Source organism: Tamandua tetradactyla, chromosome 18 (assembly GCF_023851605.1).
Source record: "Tamandua tetradactyla isolate mTamTet1 chromosome 18, mTamTet1.pri, whole genome shotgun sequence".
Lineage (NCBI taxonomy): Eukaryota > Metazoa > Chordata > Mammalia > Pilosa > Myrmecophagidae > Tamandua > Tamandua tetradactyla.
In genome coordinates this window covers 56,224,154-56,238,267 of record NC_135344.1, presented here as the reverse complement: position 1 = coordinate 56,238,267, position 14,114 = coordinate 56,224,154, and the positions used below count along the sequence as shown (strand labels likewise).

General features: G+C 37.8%; 1 long non-coding RNA gene across 6 annotated transcripts in view; it reads left to right on the top strand.

The window, feature by feature from the left end:
• Positions 1-14,114, top strand: part of LOC143662212 (uncharacterized) — a 337,353-nt gene that overhangs the window by 224,346 nt on the left and 98,893 nt on the right. For all 6 annotated transcript variants that reach the window (XR_013165223.1, XR_013165225.1, XR_013165220.1 and 3 more), the window contains one exon: positions 7,314-7,480. This is a non-coding gene — a long non-coding RNA (uncharacterized LOC143662212). The remainder of the gene's footprint in view (positions 1-7,313; positions 7,481-14,114) is intronic.

Genomic DNA, 14,114 nt, shown 5'->3' with positions numbered 1-14,114 from the left:
TGTAGGTGAGTAGCCTTGTGAAATTGCAGGTCAGTAACACAATAGGAAACTGAGAAAATAGTAAATGAAAGTTATAGGAGTATCCAGCAAAAACTACCTCATTGACACACTTTGTTCTTAATTTTTAATCTATAGCACCATATTTTCTTTTTCTTTTGTGCTAATGCTAATCTTTGGTGTCCTCCCACCCTTACCCTCAGAACTTTTGATTTTTCTTCATATGTTCAGGAATTGAAGACTAAAACAAAAGCACTAAAAATGCCAGTAATGCCTCAGTACCAGACGGGAAGTGTCTTCAGGCTGGTAGGGGCAGAGTCGATTGCAACTCATAAATCTTATTTTGCTTTGCATGAATCTCAGAATCATGAATTCCCCCCAGAGCACTCATATATATCAGTATGTTCATTAAAACAAACAAATAAGCAAAATAACAGCAGCAGCAGCAGTAACAACAAGCAGGCTCTGATGGAGCTTTGTTCCCCCTTCAAAGAGCTGCTACCGTCTTGTTATAAACCAGAGTGGTTTCCAGAAATATAGTCAACCACCAAAAGAGTAAAATGAAGATGAGATCCAGCAATAGCAAGAAACTTGAGTTGAATTAGAAAAGACCTGGGTCTTTCCAATGGATATGGAACCTTTCACAAATAAAATTCTCCCTTTTGCTCACTTGCCCTACTGATGCAGGTTTTCCCCTTTTGGTATAGCAGGCACATTTTCCCTGATTCAGATCCAGGCGGACTCTGCTTTGGCTGGAGAATTGCATTCTGCTGACATTTAAGGCAGGAATTCCCTGGGAAAATAGTCAAGAGATTCTTTTGGTACTGTTGGCAGGGCTCCAAAGGGTTTAGGGTTCCCCTCTCCAGGCGAATAGGGACAGAGAAAGAGAAGGAGGGAACGAGAGACAGAAGGACTTTATTGAGTGATTGTATTTTATCTGTGGCTCGTACAAAAAACCAGAAATGTGGGTGGATGACTGGATACTTTTCCTACCCCTTATCTCTTACCCAGCTAATATGACAGTTCTGAGTTTGGTTGGGCATTTTAAAGGCAGCTTAGACATTCATAGTAGAAAACCAGCTCTCTGGTAAGTAAAGAACTTTGGGATCTAATAGATTGGACCAAAATATTTGAAATGTTCAATCACCTAAGTGTTGTCTCTGGAAGTGATTGTTCCAAAATTTAAATTAAATGTTGACATAGTAAGAGCTAAAGCAACATTTTGTTGATCATTATCATTCATAATACAGAAAGGCTGAGAATTCTCATATTTCCAACAGGCTAACAAAAACATTCCCACTTTCAAGGACAGAGCAAGGTGTTCAAAATTCTATGGACATTGTTATATGACTGGAAGATTAGACAAAAATTAGGCAGTTTTAAAAACGTGTTTAGGATAATGCCAGAAGCAGGACATTTTCTGAGAAAGAAGTAGCAATGCCCATAATCCGGGATCACAAATGAATATGACTGACTCTTAACAGACAAACTATTTAGGAATTTCCTTGGATGACCCTTCTAACAATGCAGACAAATTTGCTCTTGCTTCTTCTCTAAATGATTATACATAGAGATTTAAGCTCTGTACTTCCTTTTTACCACATTCATGGAATCAGAAAGAATCACTGAATAAATTCACAGGGTCTGTTAGAGGTGTCAAGTCATGGTTGGTTTCACTTTACCTAATTGCTCTTATCTCTAGCTACACCTTGGTCTCTATTCCTGTTGCAGAGGACCAAGTCTTGGCCACACCTTGGTATTTCCTGCCTCTGAGCCAACTGAGATGATTCTTTAAGCAGACCTCATGTCATAGATTGGATCATAATCCTTGGTTGATGATATTCTCTCATTGATGGTATATACTTATGGCTAGATTATTATGTCCTCCCCACTCCATTCTGATTTTGAACCATCTCTCGTGTGCTTCTAAAATAATTTGGTTCCCCAAATCCCATCATAGAATTGTTTCCACCATGCTGTAATTACCTGTTTACTTGTCTATTTCCATCACTCATCTGTAAGTGCAATGAGAGCAGGGAACACATTTTAGGAACCAAGAGCCATATCCCAGCACTTAATGCAGAACCAAGGCAACTTGTAGAGACTGAAAAAATATGTGGAAGAAATAAATAAGTAAATGAGGCCTGAATAAGGGAATATTAGCTGAAGTTCTTTGCAAGCAGAGATATAAAGGTAAGCAATGCTGATACTCCTGGTAAAAAAAAGGGCATTTGATTATAAGTCACGAAATTTAACTTCTGTTATCCATGCCAGTATTGAAAAAGCATTAAATCTTAATCTCATTTCTCCATTTTAGAACCATTTTAGAAAATGGTAAATCATATCTAGTTCAGGTAAGGGTTTAGAAAGAATAACTTGATAATATCTGCATAGTACTTTGAAATAAGGAGCCAGGCAACCACAAAGTATTAATGTTAATGACAAAGTTTCATAAATTTCAAATGGACACAGCTAATTGCAAGGCTGCATTTGAGAGTTTAAGGCAGAGGTAATATATATATATTTTTAATTTTAGTTGTTTTATGGATTGATCTAAAATGTCTTGGCAAATTACATTAAAAAAATGAGCTGATTGATATGCCAATTACCCATTGGCTCAGTAACTGTTTGGGAATGATAATAAATTACATTGTATGGCACCTTACATTTCCACTTTAATCCCTGGCCACTAAATACTGCTGGAAAAAATAATACCATCTTCAGGATGGTTACATTTACAGATAAAGCACATCTAAACTAAACTTGCTTCTCCATATCACCCAGAAATCCCATAAGTTCAGAATCAGTGGTTTCGCTCATTCTCTAGTCAGGAAAGACATGAACGGTTCTTGCAATCAGGGGCCCTAGCTGAAACAGAAAATGACTTCACTTTTCTAAATAAAAGAGACTTTTTGAAAGGGTATTTATGCTTAAAGAATTGAAGGGAGGCTGGTGAAATAGCTTGCAAGCAGCAACTCCCCAGGGAGCTCCAGAGAATCAGAGTAGGAACTGTATCTTCATTGCCTTGTCTTCTTGCATCACTACCTTAGGATGTAAAGTCCTAGGAGCTAGCATTTGATACTGGGTCAGGAGGGAGATGGCTTCCAGGAAGGAGAGAGACATCAAGAATTATCCTCTCACCTAGACCACATTTGGTAGGTGAGAGGGGATGATGATAACAGCTGTATTAGTCAGGGTTCTCTAGAGAAACAGAACCAACAGGAGATGTCTGTAAATATAAGATTTATGAAAGTGTCTCAACTGTGGGAATGCAAGAGTCCAGAATCCATAGGGCAGGCTGTGAAGCTGGCAGCTCTGATGAATGATCTCAGTGAACTCCACAGGAGAATCTTGCTGGCTGAAGAAGTGAAAATTCTCTCTTCTTCCTTAAATCGACTGCATCAACCCCAACTGATTGGATTATCTCATTTATGGGAGGCATGCTCTTAGTTGATTGTAGATGTGATTAGCCACAGTTGCAATCAACTGACTGATGATTTAATAAGCCAGTCTTCTGGTTCATCAACCAGCCACAAAATATTCTTGCAGTTACAGTTAGGCCAGTGCTTGCCTGACCAGACAACTGGGCACCATCACCTGGCCAAGCTGACACCAGAACCTAACCATCAGAGCAGCTGTCTCTTTTATTCTAGGTGAGGGAGGATTAATCTCACCACAACCTTCTGAAGGAGATACTATTTGTATCCCCATAAAGTAATCTGTTTGAGGTCCCACAATGGTGATAGTAGAGCAGGATTCAAATTCTGGCAGTCAGACTCATGTCAAACTATAATCCTAGCACATTTCCTCTCTACTATGTGGCTGTTTTATAAGCAAATTAATTATTTCAAGATATGTGTGTCTTTTTACATATTATTCCATTTATCTAAAGACACCTAGTGGGAAATTTATGTTTTGATCTTCCTTTGAAAATAGAATAACAGCTTGTAGGGAAATTGGCTAATTTCAGGGTCATTTGATAAAGTCAACAACCAATGCAGAATTCTGTTTTGTTAATAAATTATCTTTTTTTGTGTGAAATAAAATTTTCATTTTGAATGGAGGGACTTATTTAAAAAACATTGGTAAACCAGAATTGTATGGATATTACGAACTATGATTCCCATTTGTATGAGTGGTTGGTACAATAGAGCATTGTAAAAAGATCTAAGCCATTTTATAGATGTATTCAGTATATAGTTCATATTTTGCTTGCCAGGTTTTCTTTTTTGCATACAAGTCTTTATAATTACCCAAAGAAACATATGAAAATAACTTTATAGACTTTAAAGAGAAACGCAATTCTTATTTATTATTGTTGCTAATAATTCTATTTTTTTTAATAAGGGATTATTCTGTGAAATAAATGAAAGAACTCTACAGTGTCTGGTAACACCAGAATTATACCCTGCAGCAGCATATTGCATTGCAGATCTCACGGATTCAGTATGCCAAGTCTCATGTTACCCTTCTCATTCAGTACAACATTTTGAGTAGAAAGAAATGCTGCAGCAAGTGGCTCCTGGCTTATGGGATGTTACAGAGGCAGAAAAGGATTTGGTATCAGAACTTGTGATGGTCTTATGCCTCGACCTCAGTGGGGAATCCCTGGCCCACTTGCGGCCCAACATGAGAACATAGTTCACTTAAGCACTTCAAAGTATCATCAAAGAATTATCAGAATATGAAGAGTGAACTGAGCAATTAATAAAGTATTTCAGGACATTTTTAAGTATCCAGGAGTAAATAGACAAACATTGTAAGGTGTTAAATATAGCAACATGTTAAAATTGTTAAAACGACAGTGGATAGATGGTTGTTAGAGATATTCTACTTGTGTATGTTTGTAATATTAAGTAATTAAAAAATAAAATCAATATTATAAGACCAGCTGGTTAATATGGTAGATTCTTTTACCGAGCTGCTTTGGCAGGGTAAGGAGCATAGGGTTATCCTTGGTTTAGGAACTCAACCCACCTGAGGCTTCCAGTGCTGCTCAGTCTTCCCTTTGGAGGGCTCTGGTCAGCTGGTATTGCTGTCCACCAGAGCTGCTCAAATCCCTGAACTACCCTGTACTTTCCCCTCACTTTTCACAGATGCCCTCAACCCTGATGTCCCAGCAAAAACAAATATTCATATAGAAATCATTCAGATTCCTGCCACCAAGCCTAAAAATATCTCTGCATCTGCTTGATCCTCTCTTCTCTTCTTCCTACAGGAGAAATACCCCACCCTGTGTCTTGAGTGGATTCCTCCACTTCTGTTCTGGGATCTATCCTTTTTACTTCAAAGTTTTGATCTTGGGAGCCCTGTATGATCTGAAAAAATATTAAGCACCCCAAAGAGACTTTATTTATTTGGGTTATATGTACTGATATTTATTCTATTAGGAATTAAAACAGACTTTTACAAAATATTTTTTACTAACTCACTTAAAAATGACACTAATAAACTCATTGCACGTCAACCAAATTGCATTTTTAAGAAAAATAAATGTATTTTTCAAAGCAAAACAAAACAAAAACTAGTGTTAGTGTTTTACGTGTTAGCAAATCTCTTTAATGTCTGGTTTTATAGAAGACAGCAGAATTCTCGTATCCACTTTTGCATACAATCTGTCATGCAGATTTTTTGATTGAAGTAAGTGAAGACTACCCTCCCTCATACTTATGTGTAGTTGCAAAACAGCAGGCTGTTTAGTGGCCTTTTCAGATAATTATGGATATTTTTCTTTTATTTAAAACCAAAACTATATCAACAAGTGATTGTTTCATAAAGATTAGCTACAAGGTGGAATCTAATGCCATATTAATAAATTTTCTATATCTTGTTATATCAAAACCCATTAATCTATTTTGTACTTTGAATCTTTTACCCATGCGTGATTTTTGACGATATGCATGCTCGTTTGAAAAATGTCAGTTCTCTGTGTTAAGTAGATCTTCAAATGTTGACACATTTCATTTCATGATATAAAAAAATCATATCCATTAATATCACCACCAGTCTCATCAGAAAAGTATTTAAATATTGAGAACTTTGAATTCACATTGGCAGATGCAAGTTTTCCAAAATTATAATATTTGCTTGAAAGTTCAAATATTATCATCAGTCATAGGCTTACATCATGCTGAGGTCTTACCAGTTTTACTCACCAAAGCTTTTGCACTGACAGTACAAAAGCCACACAGTGAAAAAAGACAATGTAATGGTTATTATGAAAATAATTTTGTTAACCCAGTCTCCATGAAAATGTGTCAGGGATTCCCAGGGGCACCCACTGATGTAATCAATTATTCCCGTTTTTGTATCTTAATTCTCTCCTTAATATTACCTCCCTTTATTGGCTTCAAACATGCTAAATATAGCCAATATTGAAAAAAAATACAGCCAAATAATCCCTCCTTCAACCACAAGTTACCCACCAGAAACCATAAGTTTATCTCCCCTTCATAGCCAAATGTTCTTTAAAAATCACTTCCATTTATTGTCTCTCTTTTTTTCACTTTTCTTCTTTTCTCATCCATTGCCATCTAGTTTCTGTCCCTATCACTTACTGTAAATTGATTTCTCCAGGTTCCCAGGGACTTTCCTGTTGCATACCTCCAAGAGAGATGCTTTAGTCCTTACTCCTTGAGCTCTCTGCAGCACCTGATTCTGCTGGCCATTTTGTCCATCATGTTATATGCCAGGATTGAGCTAAGTCCTTTATAGAAGATGGCTTATTTAATTATCATGACAACTCTTTCATGTATCTATGATTATTAAACTATTTCACACTTAGGGAAACTGAGGAAATTGCACAAGCCCATTCAACTTACAAGTAGAAGAAAAGAGGCTTAAACTAAGTTCTCCATGATCTGAAGCCAGAAGTTTCAACCACCACAATGCCCATTTCTTGAATAATCGCTTCCCTTTCCCATGGCAGCTTCTCTAGGTTTATTTCCTTACTTCTCTGGATGCTTCTGTCTGCTTTGAGTGTGGGAAAGAGAAAAAACAAAACAAAACAAAAGACCCAAAACTTTGCCTCATGTGGTTGATTTGCTCGTTTAAAGTCCTGGGAGAGAGAATTTCACTGGCTATGCTTCAGTCATGTGCCCACATTTCTCCTAGCTTTACCAGGATGGAGGATGAGAAGACCATACCTTTTGGCTTCTGGAAGGTGACCTCTAAGCTTGTACCCAAGGGGGATTTCTCAGTGTAGACTGTAGGGATGATAGAAAGAGGGCTTGGATGTTGGACCAACCAGAAGTTGTAAGTGATAACCACGACCTGTTATTCTCCGTTTTCCTCAATGATTTTTCCTCATGTTTTAGGTCTTAACTTAGATACTACTCCTGCCGGGGAACCTTACTGCCATCTAAACCTGGATTGGATGCCCGACCCCCGTGTCTCCTTAGGGAGCGACCCTCCGTTTTCCATGGTGCATTGTGATTTCTTCGCAATGTGTTTGCTTTTCTTCACTAAGCTCAGCTCCAGGAAGGTAAGACTGTGTTTGACTTTCACTTTGTGAGCCCTGAACTTAGCCCAGGGGCTGGCACACAGCTGTCTCTCAATATTTGATGAGTAAATTAATATGCTGGATTTAAGGAGCTAACATTCCTCATGAAATGTATATGCAAAGTGGTGAATGGAGAAAGTTGCTCAAGAGAGTGGTCTAAAGATTTTAGAATTATTTTCATAGAAATAATGCCTGAGGCTGTTGGAATGGATTAAACTCTAGTTGGAGACAGAAAGAAAAAAAAATATGCTGAGGGTAGTGTCTTGGAGAATGGGGAAATAGAGTGGTAAAGAACACTCAAATAGATGAACTAGGGATACAATACATGTATGTACAATGCCTTGAATCCCAGTGTACAAATGATGTAAGACATTGAGGTAAAAAAATATTAAAGAACTGCTGTGTAATTTTGCAATTATGAAACAATTTGGTGGTGTTCGAAAGAACTATTTCAGTTGGCTCATAAGGATCACAGTTAGAGAATGGAGAAAGAGTGGACACTGAGGAAGTAGATGTTGAGGAAGTGAAGGCAGGGTGTATAGATCAGTGGTTCTTAGCCAGGTATATACATCAGAGTCACTTACATAGAGGTTAAAATTACAGTGCCTTGGAAACCATCGTCACAGTTTTCCGGTGTGGCAGATGCAGAATGGGGGTTGGGCTTCTGTAATTTTGAAAAGCATTATGGGTGATTCAACTTTTTGTTGCAAATTATTAGAGTAAGTCCATCATTTTGTTAATTTGGGTGGGAAGGAATGAAGAAAGTAAGATTAGGTGTATTTTTCCCCCCAAAATTAGGACTTTATCTCTAAGATACTAGAAATCTAACCAAGTGAGAGAGAGAGAGGAAATGAGTCAATAACAATGGATGAGAAAAACTGAAATTTCTGTAAAGAAAAGCATACTTGAGGGAGCCAGAACCTGAAAAATGTGAGGACTAGGATTGCAGAGAATGGCCAGTTTTGGAAAGAACCATGTTATAACTTGTCCATGTATTTCTTTCTCCATTTGGTCTTCAGAATGCCTCGGTGAGACGGGCAGGTGAGGAAATGTGGTTTTATAGAGACCAGGTTTGCATAGATGGGAAGTGGAAGGCCAGGACAAGCAACCCATATCTTTTCTTAACGAGCTTTCCTTTGCGTAGCATTTCCCAAACTTCTATAGTTTCTGTACCACCTTTACCATACCAGACATATTCAAGTCAGCATAAATATATATTTTAAATACCCATCTCACAATATTACTTAATGTCAATCTATGCAATAATATCACAAGCTTTAAATGGTAGATTTTAATAATATATATTAAATTCAATATATATGCCTTTCAGTAGAGCGCATTCTGCGTCCCACCTAATGCCGTCTTGCATCTCTCACTGGCCTGCATACTGTCTCCATGATGACGAATTAATGCTCTTTATGAGAAAAGAAGAAAAGAAGAGAAGATCCAGGAGGAAATGGCTTATGTCAAGATGGAGATAAAAAAGGAGAGGAAAAATGATTTGTGTGTATCTCATTTGAAGGTGGTAATAAAATGTTTAGCCCCTCCGGCTATACAGATTAAGGAATGTTTGATAGGGTAGCACAGAAATCATTACAGAATTAATTACTTCTGAATAAAGGGTTTGCATTTTTCAAGTGAAAGGCTTGGCTTCCGCTGTCCATCAGTACCTATTATGCATAGGAAAGAATGGAGAAAGCGGCAGTGGTATTGCCCTTACACCCAGGTGCTGGGGCCCCCTGCCCCAGGTACCCACTTTAGAAGGCATTACCCTTTCTGTAGGTGCGCTGCTCCCTCTTTGGGCACACAGAACCCTCCTAGACCATAATCCTGGGGCTCTAGAGTGCCCTCTATTCAGGTCCCGGGGAGCGGACTCCTTCTTTTTAATCCCTCTCCTCCTCATCCCTCTCCTCACATTGATGAAGGATGGACAAAGACTGGCTACTACCAAGTGTGTGTGTAAGGAGTTTGGATGTATTTGTCAGGGTTCTTCAGAGAAAGAAGCAGAATCAACAAGAAATACATACATATATATATGTGGTTATATACACATACATATAGTGTTATATATATATATATATAGGTTTATTATAGGGATTGGCTCACATGATCATAGGGATTGACAAACCCGAATTCCATAGAGTAGGCCACAAGTTGGAAGCTCAATGTTGAATTCCCTAGGAGAAGCTGGATGGCTGAAGTCAAGATAGAAAATTTTCTTTCTAACTTAAAATTGTTCTTGCTTAAGGCTTCTAGCTGATTTGACAAGGAAACTCCCCTCATTGCTGAAGGCATCACTGTTGTCAGTTGTAGATGTATGTAGCCGTAGATGCAGTCAACTAAGGATTTAAATCCGTCTATGAAATATTCTCACAGTAACAGTCAGGGCAGTGTTTGCTTGACCAAAGAACGGGACATCACGACCTAGCCAAGTTGACATATGAACATAACCATCCCAGATGGGCTGTTCACACATGTGTGCTCAATGCTTCTCATGGTGCAAAGTGGAGCTGTGACTGGGAAGAGCATGAGAGGCAGGCTCTAGGCTAGGGCTTCTAATTATACTTTTGATGCAGTCATGGAAATATTGAGAATGGATCTGACTACACCAGAGTCAGACAACTGAACCCCAAGAGTGAGAAATAGTTCTTGGGGAAGAGGAGAGACTATTCAAAGGGAACATGCACTGCAAGTTCTCTCATTTGCACTTGTTTCTCAGTTCCTGGAAGGAATAATATTAGCCAGAGCCAAGTAAATATTGTGATGAAGATGCTATCTAAAGTGGGAACTCTGAACAACTGCAGGCCAAGGGCTGGAGTGCTGTGTGCAACTAGTACCCAAGACTAGATTCACACCAGTCATCACTGTGACCCCCCTGTCTCTGACCCGACCAGAAAAGGGGGTGTATAAGATACAGAAGAACAGTAACTGTAGAAGGACAACAAAGCAAAGGGACCTGAATGAGATGAACTCAGAAAATATGCCCTCACTTGCATTTGGCTAAGCTCTTTACCAATTCTTCAGAGCAAAAAGTACCCTAATTATGGTTTTTAGTTTCAGTTGGAAGCATATCTATTGAGCAAATTCTATCTTCCAGGTATTATGCAAGGCACTGGCCTACCTAGTCCACAAGATCAATTCCTGAGGAGAACAGGTGGGAGAAGAAACTTGAGGGGAAGAAGATTTGGAGTAGTTTGTTTGTGGAAATATGCTAGGAAAGCTGCATGAGATGAATAGCCAGGTTTTGGTCAGCAAGTGGTGCTTTTGAAGTTAGCATGCATTCATAGGGAGGTCAGCAAGATTTTCTAATTTTCTTTAATGATGGTCTGCAGTTAGGAAGATGGCCAGAAAAAATGGATGAAGGGGGCTAGTTCAAGTCTGGCAAAGTGTCTGCTTGAAAAAATTCAGTATTTGGAGAGGGCAGTATTGAAATGGCTGATTATGACATCTGGACCAAAATTATCAATTAGTCACTAACTTTTTTTTTTAACTTTTACTATATGCCACTTTCTGTTCGTAAGTCTTTAAATGCATCATGTCTGGGCTGGACAGGAGTCATGTGACCACAAAAGTTAAGCCTGCCAGGTAAAATGGGAGGGCAGAGTGATTCCTGGGCTTAGTGAAGTTTCCAGAAATTTGTGTCCAATTGCTTCCACTTACACTGGAAAAGGGATGGAATTTTGCTTTGGAGATTTTGACCATTCTAGAATGAACAACTGAGAGAAGGAGAGTCTATTGATCTTCTCGGAGGCCTTTAAAAACTGAACAGATTGTTTTGTCTGTGGACTATTTTAGATGTGATTTTGTTGGGAAGAAAGTTATAAATAAGATCATCTCCCAAAACCCCTTCTGTCTTTAGGGTTGTGAAATTATACTTGCTATATTTTGTTTTATTTTGATTTAGGCTTCTACCAATAGATAAAAATTAGGGTTCATTCCCATTATTTGGAACTGGGAGAAGATAGAGTTCCAAACAAAATAATTTGGTGACCTATGCTGTGGCTGAGAATGATGATTGTCTGTGACAGTGTTGCCTTTATCAAGTGAAAAAATTTCAATCCAGATTGGGTTAGTCTTTTAACCATGGCAACATGGCCACATCAGGGAAGTTATTTGCTATCATTTCCAGGATATTTTAATTGGCATTTGTAATAAACTTTTAGACTTACGTTTAAAGTCATCTGGAGAAAAGGACACAGATTTCAGCCCACCTGACCTGTTATGCTTGTAGGACAATCTTAACACAGATAACACGAATGTCGGTGGGCTGTGAAGGTGAATCTTCCATGATTTGTCATGCAAAGCAAAACTCTCAATGACCGATATCAACTTTTTCCAATGCCTCAAAGCAGGGGCCATTCAGAGGCTCTTCAAAGCGATTTTTCATTTTATTTCTTTGCAGAGTATCATGCGACTCTGTTTAGTTGACAATAGAAGAGCTAATATAAAGCAGTTTGCTGCTATGGCTAGCTTCTGGTCTCCAAAACTCTCACTGTCTCTTCTACCCTGCATCCTTTTACACTCTGTGCCTCTTCTACCCTGGATCCTTTTAGACTCTATTGTTCTGTGCTATATGCTATAACTCCAAAATGGCTTTCTAAATAGGAGTTGTGTGGCAGAATGATATGAATTGAGCAAATTTCATATCATTTGAATGAAATGATAGGTGCAGAGATTCTTTTTCCAGTATTGGTAACTGAACTGGTTGTTAATTGCCTGATCCTTTTGTCAATTTGATTACTCAGAAGGTTGTAAGAATTGAGCAAATTACTTTTAAAGAGTTTTCACTTTCTACATAAGTAGGTCTCCTACTCAAAATCTTATTTCCCAGTTTAAGTCATTTTCTGACTAATGTGTTTCTTGGTCAGACATGGAGTGGGATGGAGAATTCGTGAGAATGGGGTGGCTGGGAGGGGAGTTCCTTTCCTCGTCTCTAGGGCAAGGTCATCTGGCTCCTCACGGCGAAGTAGGTTTCTCCTTGCTGACATAATATCCAGAAGGTACGCTGACTCATCAGAACGTCTCTGGAACTGCTGCCTTAGTTCCCAGGGAATAGTCTTGGATATTTTTATACAACCACCAAGAAAATGTCTCAAACATAACACTAATGTGGCTGGCACTGCGCAAGACCCTGGAGATTTAATTCTGAACAAGGTTAACTGGTCCTGTGTCTTCATAGTGTTTGAGAATGAACTGTAGTCATGGGCTAATGCTTAAAAAGTTGTTCTGTATATTGCTCTTTTCTACCATTTGGTTTTGAAAATTTTAATATTTTCAATAAAATCATGGTTACCAATATATGTGAATTTTATCATTAAAGATTATTTCCAATTATTTTAACTTTATTTTGGACCATAGGCTTGCAAAACTTTATTTAGGACTGCAGTAGGTATAAGTCAATGTCTCAGATTTATATAATAACTGAAATTTGGATATTATCTAATCTGGTTTCCTCATTTTTTAGAAGATGAAAAGAAGCCCAGAGATATTTTATTGATGAATATAGAGAACTGTATCTTTAAGCTAGAATGTTGTATCAGAATTGATCATGAAAATTTTCACATTTAGATTTGATTCTGATATTTAAGGATCTGGTATTTGTTGATTGTGGGGACTGCAGATGATTTACTAGATCAAAAATTTGCATGGCTTCTAATAGAGCATGATTTGTTCATTCCTCCTTGTCTTTTCTCTTGCTCCTTTTGCACATGCAGTAGCCCCTTTTCCTATTTTTGCTTCACCATGATATCTACTTCTACTTCACCATGAATTTGTCCTTTTTGTTCCTCCAATGTGCTAGGAGCTTGTAGCTAAGCCCTTCCTTTTTTTTTTTATTAATTAAAGAAAAAAAAGAAATTAACACAACATTTAGAAATCATTCCATTCTACATATGCAATCAGTAATTCTTAACATCATCACATAGATGTATGATCATCATTTCTTAGTACATTTGCATCGATTTAGGAAAAGAACTAGCAAAACAACAGAAAAAGATATAGAATGTTAATATAGAGAAAAAAATAAAAATAATAATAATAATAAAAAAAAAGAAAAGGAAAAAGAAAAAAAAACAAAAGACACAAACAAACAAACAAAAAAACTATAGCTCAGATGCAGCTTCATTCAGTGTTTTAACATAATTACAACAATTAGGTATTATTGTGCTGTCCATTTTTGAGTTTTTGTATCTAGTCCTGTTGCACAGTCTGTATCCCTTCAGCTCCAATTATCCATTATCTTACCCTGTTTCTAATTCCTGCTGGTCTCTGTTACCAATGACATATTCCAAGTTTATTCTCGAATGTCGGTACACATCAGTGGGACCATACAGTATTTGTCCTTTAGTTTTTGGCTAGACTCACTCAGCATAATGTTCTCTAGGTCCATCCATGTTACTACATGCTTCATAAGTTTATTCTGTCTTAAAGCTGCATAATATTCCATCGTATGTATATACCACAGTTTGTTTAGCCACTCGTCTGTTGATGGACATTTTGGCTGTTTCCATCTCTTTGCAGTTGTAAATAATGCTGCTATAAACATTGGTGTGCAAATGTCCGTTTGTGTCTTTGCCCTTAAGTCCTCTGAGTAGATACCTAGCAATGGTATTGCTGG